This window comes from Macrotis lagotis, chromosome 5 (genome assembly GCF_037893015.1).
Source record: "Macrotis lagotis isolate mMagLag1 chromosome 5, bilby.v1.9.chrom.fasta, whole genome shotgun sequence".
Lineage (NCBI taxonomy): Eukaryota > Metazoa > Chordata > Mammalia > Peramelemorphia > Peramelidae > Macrotis > Macrotis lagotis.
In genome coordinates this window covers 199,693,526-199,706,442 of record NC_133662.1, presented here as the reverse complement: position 1 = coordinate 199,706,442, position 12,917 = coordinate 199,693,526, and the positions used below count along the sequence as shown (strand labels likewise).

At 36.0% G+C, this 12,917-nt stretch overlaps 1 pseudogene; it reads right to left on the bottom strand.

Moving 5' to 3' along the window:
- Window positions 1-306: 306 nt before the first annotated feature.
- Window positions 307-12,917, bottom strand: part of LOC141489443 (armadillo repeat-containing protein 8 pseudogene) — a 30,137-nt pseudogene continuing 17,526 nt past the window's right edge.

Here is a 12,917-nt window from a genome sequence, read left to right as displayed (position 1 = left end):
ATGGCTTGCCCAAGGCCACAAAGCTGGGTAATTATTGTCTAAGGCAGTATTTGAACTCAGGTACTCCTGACTCCAGGGCCAGTGCTCTATCCACTGTGCCACCTAGCCACCCCCACACTACATTTCTGAAATAAATAAACAAAAACAAAACAAACAAAAAAAAGCAAATAAAACAACCCAATATCTGGGTTCCATTCATTCTCCAATCATGCTTTTAGTTCCTCTTTTTTATTAGATTCAGTTCCTTGTTGGTGCTCTTCTGGGTGATGTCACTCCCTGCCTTCTGGCTGTCAGTCCTAGAGTTAGTCACTCTCCCAGACTCTCCTTATTCTGGATGTCTTCATCTTTAGTTCCAAGAGCCATAAAGCTTTGAAAGCAGCCTGGCAGAGTTCACGAGAATGCTTTAAATCATGGTCAAGCCTTTTGATATTAGTGACTGACCGATCTAGGGCACTTTAAATAATCAACAAACAAAGTAATTAGGTGACCTGTTATACTAGCAATTATCACATCTAGGGCAGCTAGAAGGTTCTGTGGATAGAGCACTGTCCTTGGAATCAGGAGGATGGGAGTTCAAATCCAACCTCTGACACTAGCTGTGACCTTGGGCAAGTCACTTAATCCTAATTATCTAGTATCCAGAACCATCTCCAGTCATGCTGATTCATATCTGGCCACTGGACTCAGATGACTATGGAGAAGAAAGTGATGTTGGTGACTTTGTATAGCCTCTCCTCATTTAAATTCATTTTCCTTGCTTGTCATGGCATCAGCTCCCTGATGTCATGGTCTTCTTCAAAAATGAAGGACCATCATTAATTTTAGCATTTGGTTTAATGAGATAGGCAAGTTCATCTCCTTCAACTGGATCCTCTAGCAATCTCTCCTTACTACATATCCAAAACAAACTAGGCAGCTTTTGATGCAATTTTCATCTGTCTGAATTGCTCCAGTTCCAGATGTTAAGCATTTTGTTGATATGAACTGCATTTAAATAGCTTTATCTCTCTGAAGCATCTTCACAAAAATCTTAGGTAATCATTTTCCATCAACCAAAATATTTACAAGGGTCTTGGATTCAAAGACTGAGAAACAATTCAAAGCTTGCATTTGTATGACACTGAAGTTAGCAGATAAACAATAACCTGTACTGTTCCATGGTTAAATAAAATGGTTTGATGATCTGTTGCCCTGCAGCAAGGAGAGAAGATTTGACAAATATATTCTTGTGAATAAAGAAATCTTTCCAGCAGAGTTATGAGGTGACAAATAGCTGTAGCACCTGTATAAACTTACTCCTCTGGGGTGACTGGACTAGTAAAAATGGTACAAAGGCATTTAAGGCAAGACTCAATCAATTTCACATCTTGTAATAGTAATTTTTGCATCATGGCAGGAAAATGGAGTCCAATACAGAACTGTCATGAAGGAAGGATAGGACATAGGAAAGCAACCTATCTGTAGTGTTGTGGACACTATGGAAAGGGCAAGGTTCAAAAAAAAGAATGCTATCCCATAATAGTCTTAAGTGTTACTGGGTGTCACAACCAAAAATATGCAACAGGAGAATTCATATCAACATCACATAAAAACACACCAGTTATTTGCCATTCCAAAATGTTCGTGTTCACTACATTTCTAAACAAACAAACAAACAAAAATTATTGAAAACAAATGTTAGGATGTTACTAGTGATATTAGGAATATTTCATGGAGCCAGAGTACTAGGAAGTCAGTGATGAAGTAGGCTCAGAGAGTTTAATCTTCCCCTTATGTTAAATGAGGAAAAGAAGGAACCAGACAAGCTAATGGGTTGAACATGCAGCAGAATTCAAAGGAGAAATTCTTCAAGATGGACTATGAAGGAGCACATTCCTATGTCCAAAGGGCAATAAAACTATGCAAACCCTTGGATCCAACAAACTGCTACTAGGTCTATATTCCAAAGAGATAGCAAAAATGGTAAAAATCCCACATGTACAAAAATATTTATAGCACTCTTTTTATATTCACTATGAATTTGAAATTGAAGGACTGCCCATGAATTGGGGAATAGCCAAACAATTTGGGGTATATGGATTTTGGTTCTGTAAGAAATTATGAGAATTGAGACTTCAGAATAGTATGGAAAGACTTACATGAACTGATACTCAGAGGAAAAAAGCAGAACCAGAACATTAGACACACTAACAGCAACATCGGGTGATGATCAACTATATTGGACTTGCTCATTCTACAGTACAATAATCAAAGATAATATTAAAAGACTTGGGATGGAGAATACCATCCACATCCAGAGAAGAATCTTTGGAGTTTAAATGCAGACCAAAGTTTAGTATCTTCATTTTTTTAAGTTATCTTATGAATTATGCTGCTTTTTTCTCCCTAATTTTTTCTTCCATTTGGGTGTGATTCTTCTTTTACAACATGATTAATATGAATCTATGTTTAGCATGGTTCTGGATATAGAGTCTATATTATATTGATTTCTGCTGGAGTGAGAGGGAAGAGAGGAAGGAAGAAAAATGTAAAAAAAAATTATTGTTGAAAACTCCCATTACATGTAGTTGGAAAAAATAAATAAACAAATAAATAAAAACATACATTCCATGATAATTCCATAATTTTGAGGAGATACACTACAGGCCTTCAAAGAGATTGAGTAGGCAGACATAACTATGGAAAAACCTTGCTTTTTTTCTTATCAGATATCAAAGTAGTATAGTGGCCCAATCCTATGGACCTGAGGTTGATGCAGAAAACTCATTCTTTACCATATTTTCCCTTTTTTTAAATTTCCATTTTCATTTTTTACACATTACTAAAATAGTCTTGTTCTAAGAGTAAACATAATCCCCCTCTCCCTAAAAATAAAAAACTCACAAGAAATAAAGTGAAAGAAAGGGAAAAAAACATGTGTTTCAGTCTGTGTTCAGATACCATCAGCTCTGTCTCTGGGATGGATCACATTTTTTATCTTAAGTCCATCAGAGAAGTTACTTACATATTTTTCCACGGTTGCTGCTGCTGATTGTAATTCTCTCCATCCATTCCTCCTCACTACCATTTAATGTATTTTCTCTCTCCTTTCACTCTGTCCCTCTTCGAAGCGTGCTGTGGGGCAGCCTAATGGTGCAGTGGACAGAGCACCATCCCTTGGACCAAAAGGTCCCAAGCCTACATTCCCCCCCAGAGACCCAGAAACCACCCAGTCCTGTGATCTGGGACAGGCCACCCAATTCCACCACCTTGCAAAAAGTAAAAACAAACAAACAAACAAACAAAACAAGCAAACAAACAAATAAACCACCCCCCCACAATGTGTTGGATCTGACCATCCTCTCTATGATTTACCCTCTCTTCTATCACCTCCATCCCCCCCTTCCTCCCTTCCCCTATTCCATTTCTCTCCTTTTCCTTCTAGATTTCTTTATCCTATTATGTATGTTGCTTCCTCTCTTAGCCATTTCCAGTGAGAATGAAGACTCCCTCATTCCCCCTCATTTTACCCCCTTCCATACCATTGCAAAAACTATTTCTTTTTTTTTTAGGTTTTTTTTGAGGGGAAGGCAATGGGGTCAAGTGACTTGCCCAAGTTCACACAGATAGGCAATTATTAAGTGTCTGAGGTCGGATTTCAACTCAAGACCTTCTGACTCCAGAGCTAGTGCTCTATTCATTGCATGACCTAGCTGCCCCCCACAAAAGCTTTTTCTTGATTCTTTTAAATGAGATATCTTAGTCTAGTCCACCTCTCTTTTCCGTTTCTCCTAGTACATTCCCTTTTCACCCATTGACTCCAATTTTACAATGTATTATACATTCATATTCAGCTCCCTCTTGTACAGTTCATCATCATTAAGTCCCTCATAATTTATCCTTCTCGTCCACCCTCTCTATGCTTCACCTGAGTCCTGTACTTGGAGATTTTGTGTTCAGCTCTAGTCATTTCAACAGGAACATTTGAAATTCCCCTGTTTCATTGAAAGCCCATCTTTTCCTCTGGGAGAGGATGTTCACTTTTGTTGGGTAGATGATTCTCTGTTGTAATCCAAACTCTTTTGCCTCCCAGAATATTATATTCCAAGCTTTATGAGCTCTTAATGTGGATGCTGCTAAATCCTGGGTAATACTGACTGCAGTTCCACAATATTTGAAATGTTTTGTTCTGGCTGCTTGTAGTATTTTCTCTTTGACTTGTGAGTTCTGGAACTTGGCTGTAGTACTCCTGGGGGAGGTATTTATTTTAGGGGGGGGAATCTCTTTCTGGAGGAGATTGGTGGATTCTCTCAATTTCTATTTTGCCCTCTACTTCTAGGATATCAAGACAATTTTCCTGTAGAAATTCTCTAAAAATGAAGTCAAGGCTCTTTTCCTGATCATGACTTTAAAGTAGCCCAGTGATTTTTGAACTGTCTCCTTAGGATCTGTTTTCCACAGCAGTTGTTTATTCAATGAGATATTTCACATTTTCTTCTTGTTTTTTATTCTTTTGGTATTGAAGTATTGTGTCTTGATTTCTCACAAATTCATCAGCTTCCATTAGTTCCATTCTACATTTGAAGGAGTTGTTTTCTTCAGAGAGCTTTCTTATCTCCTTTTCATTTGACTAATTCTACTTTTAAAGGCTTTCTTCTCCTCATTAACTTTTTTGGACTGCTTTTTCCATTTGACTTAAAGTGGTTTTTGACATGTTTTCTTCAGCATTTTTTTGGATCTCCTTGACTAAACTGCTGACTTGGTTTTCATATTTTTCCTGCATCTCTCTCATTTCTCTTCCTAATTTTTCCTTTACCTCCCTTATTTGATTTTCAAAATCTTTTTGAGCTCTGTCATAGCCTGAGCCCAACTTCTATATTTCTTGGAGTCTTTAGATACAGAAGTTTGGACTTTGTCATCTTCTGAGTGTGTATTTTGATCCTCCATGGGGCCAAAGAATTGTCTATGGTCAGGTTTCTTTTTTTCTGTTTACTCATTTTCCCAGACTGTGGCTGGGTTTTGGGGTGCTTCCTGAGCTTTTGAGTGTTGCTGGAACACCCCCACCCCTTGAAGTTCCTTATGAGAGGCTCTGACTACTCTCCTGGCCTATGCTCTGGTCTGTGGATGACCACAAGCCTTCCCCTCTGTCCTGGAGCTGTGAGGAGGGTCCCTGCCCTATGGCAATGGGGACCCAGACTGTGACCAGGGTCTGAATATGGATAAAGCCCCAGAGTCCTGTCCTAGGGACAGAGGAGAGATTTTGACTGTCTCTCCCCCTACTCCCTTACCCTCCATGGACTGAGTGCTCAGGGGAGCAGCTACCAGGTGGCTCCCTGCTGAGTGACTCCATAGGCCTGCTTCTATTTCCTGGGACCTGGGCTGTGCTAATGGCCACAGCTGTGTTGAAGACCATGCTGGCCTGGACTCTGCACTCACTCTAGGCAGAGGTTAGTTGTCCTTTGTGTTCCCTGGGTTGGCAGGTCAGGAAATTGCTTCTGCTGACAGGAACCAGCTCTCCCAGGGACCCAGGGGGCTATTACCAGAAGGTTGGAACTCCTTTCTTCTAGTGACTGTTGCCCTTTACAACCCTGTGGAACAGAGTCTTCCTACTATCTTCCAGGTTACCTTGGACTGGGGAATTGCCTCACTGGATCTTTCTGTGGGTTCTGTCTCTCAAAAATTTAGTTAGAGACATAATTTTAAGGTCTTTTGGAATATTTTGGATAGAGCTTCTGGGAAAGACTGTTGTCATGTTGCCATCTTGACTCTCCCTCCCACCATTTTTTAAAATTTAGTTGCAGAGATAGTGGTGGGGGGGGAATCTTGGTTCCTTTGGGAGTCAGAATATTTGAGGTATTGGTACTTAATAGTGACTTAAGGAAAGTTATTTAATATTACTTGACTCAGTTTCCTCATTGATAAATGAAAGGGTTAGACTAGATGGCCTCTGAGATCTCCTGCAACTGCTAATTTATGATCCTTTTTTTAAAACTAACTTTGAAAATAATGATTAGAAGTTGACTTCCTATTACATTATCTAGTAAAAGTAATCAGTATGAAGGTAGTTTAATTCAATGTAAATGAATATTTTTCTAATTTATTATTTCAGAGAAAAGATAAAATGTATGGGAATATCTCAAATATTTAAATCTCTAACATTTATCTAATTCTTACCAAGAGAGGTAAGCAGATCATTATTATGAACAAATTTTTGACTTGCAAAAGCCCTCTTGTGGAAAAGGACAATAATTCAGGAAAAAGTTTCAGTATGTCTCAGAATCACCACAAATGTATGACTATTTGCGTGTTTGACAAATATGACTGAGGCACTAATTTTTCAAGACTTTTCAATGTGACTTCAGTTAAATTTTTAAAATACAACAATTTTTCTTAGTATTTCATGGCCAATGAATTACATATGTAGATAAGGAGATAAAGAATTGCATTTCCCACAGAAAGTTATAAAATCATGGGAAAAAATAAAATAGACTATATAGCATGTAAAAGAAAACCAGTATCTATAAGAAAAGGTGGATATAGGAAGAAATTGCTGTGCCACCACAATGATCTCTTTAGATTATGAACAATGGGGTAGACCATAAAGGGCTGATAAAGGCCTAGTTTTCAAAAAAAGGTGTTGCAGTCTACAAATTACAGACTACTGACCTTGAGAAAATCCCTGGATTGATTCTAGAATTTGCCATTATTTAAGGGATAGTTGGTGAGCTTCTAGAAAAAGAAGTCATCACAAAAAGTCAATAAGGTTATAGAAAGGACAGGGCACACATCACATTAATTGCATTTTCTCTTGTTTGACAGGGAAACTAGACTGGGAAATCAGAATAATGCTGTAGTTATAGTTTAGACATCCAGTGTTGCATTTGAAAAGGTTCTCTCATGCTAATTTTGAACCATATGGAGAGATGTAGGCTAGATAATCAGTTATGTGGATTTAAATTAGTTTAATTACTAACTCTAAAGAGTCAATTTAAATTATTTTTCTGCCAACAAATAATAATTTTAATAGCCAGCATTTATATTGTGCTTTAAGATTTGCAAAATGCAAATAATGTAATCCCTGAAGAGGTCACATTATGTATTATTCAAATGTGCTCTGTTTGTTGGGCTCGAACCAACTAGAATATTTTACATAATTATAACATTGAATAGTGGGAAGTCAAATACATATAGCCAATTCAGGAAATTCATCATTCACACTAATTGTGACCTGGCTATATTTTTATTTTGTCCTTCCAACAAGGAAGGACATGGGAAGTAGATGAATAAACTGAGGCAAATAGAAGTTAAGTCATTTGTACAGGGTCATACAACTATTAAGTATCTAGGACCATATCTGAATTAAGTTTCTGGACTCAAGTCTAATACTCCTATATATCACCGTTTATAAATCTCCAGTCCTTCATCTGCATAATGGATTCTTCCATGTATATGTTTCATTAATATCTCAAACTCAACATGCACCAAACACTATCTTACCCTATAAATCTATCCCTCTTCTTAGGTTTTTTTCCTATCATTGCAAGGATACTATAATTTCTCCAATCTCCAAACCTCATAATCATTCTTGCAATGGTGCAGTGGCTAGAACATTGGATCTCAAGTCAAGAAACCTTGAATTCAATTCTGAGTTCAGACTCTTAGTAGTCGTGTGATGCTGGGCAATTTCCTTAACAATGTGTCTCAATTTCCTCATCTGTGAAATGAGCTGCAGAAGGAAATGGCAAAGCACTTCAGTATTATTGTCAGGCCAATTGGGGTCATGAAGAATTTGGCATGACTGACCAATCACAACCACCTTATCAAGTGACTTGTCAAATTTTGTTAATTTTACCTTTTGAGTATCTTCACCATCTGTCTCTTTCTCTCCACTCACACATCTCTTACCCATTTTCAGACCCTTATTATCTTTTCACTTGACTTACTATAGTCTCCTCATAGATCTTCCTGCTTTTGATCTTTGCCCTGTCCAATCTATTTTTGAAACTGATATTCCAAAAGCATAGATATGAACATACTGCCCTTTTGCTAAAATAATCAGGGGCTCACTATTACTTCCTCATTTATCTGTTTAAAATATAAATTCCTTCACAGTCTACCTCTATCCTTCCAAACTAATTTTACATCCTTCCCTCGTCTACATTCTATTTTATAGTAAAACTGTCCTTATTGCTGATTCTTGCCTACAACATATCCTGTTTCATCTCTGTGATTTTGCATAGATTGCTTGCAAATTCTAGGGTGTTCTCTTCCTCTTTTCTGCTTCTTTAAATATCTAAGAGCTCCCTTTAGAATTCAGTTCAAATGCTATCTCCTACCTAGTTCTTTCCTGATCTCCCTCAAATTGTTACTCTTCCCCTTATCCTTACCCCAAACTACAACAAAAAAATTTGTTTTCATTTTATGTATATTTATTTAATTTATTTGTCTATGTATAAAATACTATATATCTTATAACCCCCTAGTAAAATAGAATATTTTTGAAGGGAGAGACCGATTCATTTTATCTTTGCATCACTAGCACTAATAATGGTGACTTGAATTTAGAAAGTACATAAAAAATAATCTCTGTCTTCCTTTGTCTCTCTGTCTCCCTCTTTGTCTCTCTCTCTGTGTCTCGCTTCTTTTCTTCCTCTTCCTCTACTTCTTCCATTCTCCCTTTCCTTCCTCCCCTCCCTGTCTCCCTCTACTTTCTCTCCTCTCTATGTTTCTGTCTGTTTCTTTCTGTTTCTCTGTCTCTCTCTTTGTCTCTGTCTGGCTCTCTCTCACATACACTCATACACATATAAATGCACACACACACACACACACACACACACACACACACACACACACAGAACATCTACTCAATTCTATTTTATCTTTCTTTGTAATGTATTTCTACTCTTTCCTTTTCTGTGAGGGAATAGAATTCAGTGGGGAAAAAAAGACAAAATTTGATCTAAGAGGATCTAGATTCACAACCTAAATGTTCTCAGTAATGACACAAGAGGATTGGACTGGTTCATTCTAACATTTCCAGTTAAAATCTACTCTCACTGATACAGCCATCACTCTTGGATAATTTATCCTTTGACCTACTTTGACTCTCCCACCTCAAGTGTATTATTATAATTATTATTGGTGTTTGCTAGGCTAATTTTCCTAAATGACTGCTTTTATCACCTCACTTACCTAGGAAACCTCTGAAATGTTCCCTTACCTATAGGATAAAATCAAAACTTCCTAGTCTAGCTTTCAATGCTTCCTACAATTTGCTTTTGATTTTCTTGCTTTATTTCTATTTCCTTATATGTATATATGTCTTGCTTCTACCTGATCCTTCTATTTCTTCACAAGCTTGTTAGCTGATCCAACCATTCTGGAGATCATAAACACTGAAACGGACCTACATGTGTAAAAATATTTATAACAAACATTTTTGTGGTGGTAAAATATTGGAAATTGAAGGAATCACCATCAGTTGGGGGATGACTGAGTAGGCTATGATATATATGAATGTTCTGGAATACTATATAGGTAGATTTCAGAAAAACCTGGAAAACTTGTATGAACTGATGCAAAATGAAATGGGTTGAAATTGGAAAATAATATACACAGAATTAGCAACATTGTGTGATGATCCACTGAATAGCTCAGCTCTTCTCCGCATCCTCTATGTGCCATATAATCTCTTTGTGATACAGATCTACTAGTGGTATTGCTGTCAAAGAGTATACAGTTTAGTTGCTCTTGGGCATAGTTCCAAATTGCTTTCCAGAATGGTTAGATCAGTTCACAATCTCACCAATAGTGCATTAGTGCTTTAATTTTCCCACACCCTTTCAAATATTTATTATTTTCTTTTTTTTGTCACACAACTAACATGATAGATCAGAGTTGTGATTTAGAACGCTATATATGACTATAGAGACAAAGGGTTTTTTTCTCAGATTTCTTCATCTGAAAAATGCCTGTTCATATCCTTTGACCAATTGAAGAATGGCTTGTATTATTATAAATTTGACTCAGTTCCCTACATGTTTGAGAATGAGGCCTTTGTGAGATTATTTTCCAACTTTCTGATTTCCTTCTAATTTCAATTTCATTGGTTTTGTTTGTACAAAAGCCTTTAAATTTAATAATCAAAAATTTAATAATCAAAATTATTTATTTTATATGTTATAATGTTCTCTATCTCTTGTTTGCCATGAATTCTTCCACTCTCCATAGATCTGATAATTATACCATTCAGTGTCATTCTTAACTGTTATTAGGATGACTTTAGTCAATCTGACACTAAACCTTAACTTAAATTAATTTTCCCTCTATTTCATTTTTCCATTTTGTGAGGTAATACAATTGTAAACCACCCTTTTACATGAACTGTTCACCAAATCAGTGTGGTCCTTAGATGTCATATTACTGCCCTTCACAAATATTACTAGTATTTACTGACTAAACCTATTTTTAAAATCTATTGTTTCCTTGTATCAATTGGTCGATAATGGTAAAAAAAAAATAGGCTATGTAAGATTGTTCTAATAGATGCAAATTTGTTCCCTTTCTTTTTATTCCTCATTCTTCATCACCAATAACTTGTTTGATCCCCTCAGGTTAGAATCATATGCACTACCTTTTTCTCATTAAAGAAATATTTTCTACAACTTTGTATTAATTTTGACATTTTTTTCTAATAAGAGAGTTATCTGATTTCACAAAGGTAACCAATTCAAGCTGGCTTCCACATCATGAATTAGTTGTTTCCTGTTAAAAAAAATAGATCCTATTTAATTTTTGATGTTATTTATTGCCTTGCTAATTCCATGTCTTACTAATTATTTTTGTAAACAGTATTAATCACATTGTATGAGGCTTTTCAGAATGAATAAAAAGTGCTTGCTAAGTACTTAGTATGTTTTTAACACTGTGTTCAAGACTGCAGATACAAATCTAAAAGTCAGATATTCGCTACCATTCATGAACTTCTATAATATTAATATGTAGTCTTTGGCTTCTCTTCTGTTACTTTTGAACTTTAGTTTGTACAAAAGCCTTTAAATTTAACATAATCAAAATTATTTATTTTATATGTTGTAATGTTCTCTATCTCTTGTTTGGTCATGAATTCTTCCATCTTTCCTGATATTTTTATATTTCCTGGTTATTTTTTGCCCTCTTGCTATTATTTATTTTTTCATTGAAGTCACTAAATACTAAAGTATACATTGATTTGATTTGAGGGTTCCCGGGGAAGTTTTCTTAAAATGTTATACTTCATTAGCACTATATAATAATGGATGCTGGTATGTAAATTGCAATTGTTCTTATGGTATTTTTAAAAATAGAGGTATATTTAAATATGAGGATAACTGAATGTCCCATGAAATACTGCTATTTCTTACTTTGGGATTTTTGATAAAAGCCAATTTATGCTACTCCCTCCTTCCCCCTTCTTTGCCTTTTCAAGAAGAACCTACAATCTGTCTTTCCATGTAGCTACAACTACTATTTCTCTCCTTGTTTTGCTTATATTCATGACATTATAGCTGACATGACCATATGATTATTGAGCAAAGATTTTATGCTTAGATAAAAGACTTTGCTAGATCAATTGAGAGGGCTTGTACAAGATCGTGGGAAAATGTGGTTGCCCAGAGAAGTTCATTAGTATTTGTATGTCATTGTGATGGCATACCTCCATGGGTTCTGAATAATGGATGAAGACCTTGTGCTTTCCACTCAGACACCTTCAAGGAGGAGGAAAATGGCATCAAGGTCAATGCTGCACTAATTTACTATAAATAGTAAATTATTTAATTTGAAAGGGCTACAACCCAAAACTAAAGTAAAGGGAGAGTTGATCCCTGACTTTTTTTTCCCCTGCAGATGATTATGCATTCAATGTAGCCTCTGATCTGAGATGTAATGAGGTATGAATACATTCTCTGCTGCTTGTCCTAATCTTATCCAAACACTAAGAAAACATTACTACTTCTTCTATCAGTTATCTATCTACCAAGTTTTATATTTTTCTTTGTTTCATAGGTTTTATGGTCAAGGAATCCACCACTCAATAACTAGTTTACTGGTGATGATGGGCCCCTTCTCATTTAGCTAAGCTAAGTTCTAGATCAAAAAATATAACATTTTATCAGGATTAGATTCTAAAATCTGTTACACTATAGTAGATTTCCCAGTGTTTATACTCCAGAACACTAGGGTTCTTTCCTCTGCAGATGTGTACTGTATTCCTGTAGCTTGCAAATATGTCTGTATATCATGCATGTGCATGTCTATACATTAACATGTATTGTGTTCACATGTGCTTTTTGTATACATGTGTACATGCAGTCATGCATGAACCTATGAACACAGAAACACAAATCATGTGCACAACACATACATACACACATGGATATGTGTACATATTTACATACTTAAAATAAATATACACAAACACATTATATATGTATATGTATAGATACCTAGACCTAAGAAAATATTTACAATTCAGTCTAAACTAAAAAGGTTATGCTCATATTTTTTTTCAGAGGACCCCACTGCTTAATATTTAACAGCATATTCCTATATTGCTCTTCTAAATCTTGCTTGAAACAATAAAAGGTTCAAGAAATGAACTCATTACTAGACAGGAGACCTTATGACTTTAGGCTAATATAAACAACAATTATAATGTTAATAATTGTCATTTACATAGGACTCCTAATATTGGAAGAGTGCTGCATCTGGTCTCTCATTTGAGCCTCACACCATCCTTGGCTCCATGCCACCAATGAGATACAATTGCCATATTGATATACCTAAGACAAGGATCTCCTCTGTCAGACTCTTACTCAACATTCCTTAGTGGTTCCTTCCCTTTGAGATAAAAACAAAATCTCTGGTCATTCACTGAAAGCACTGCAATGGATGTTTCT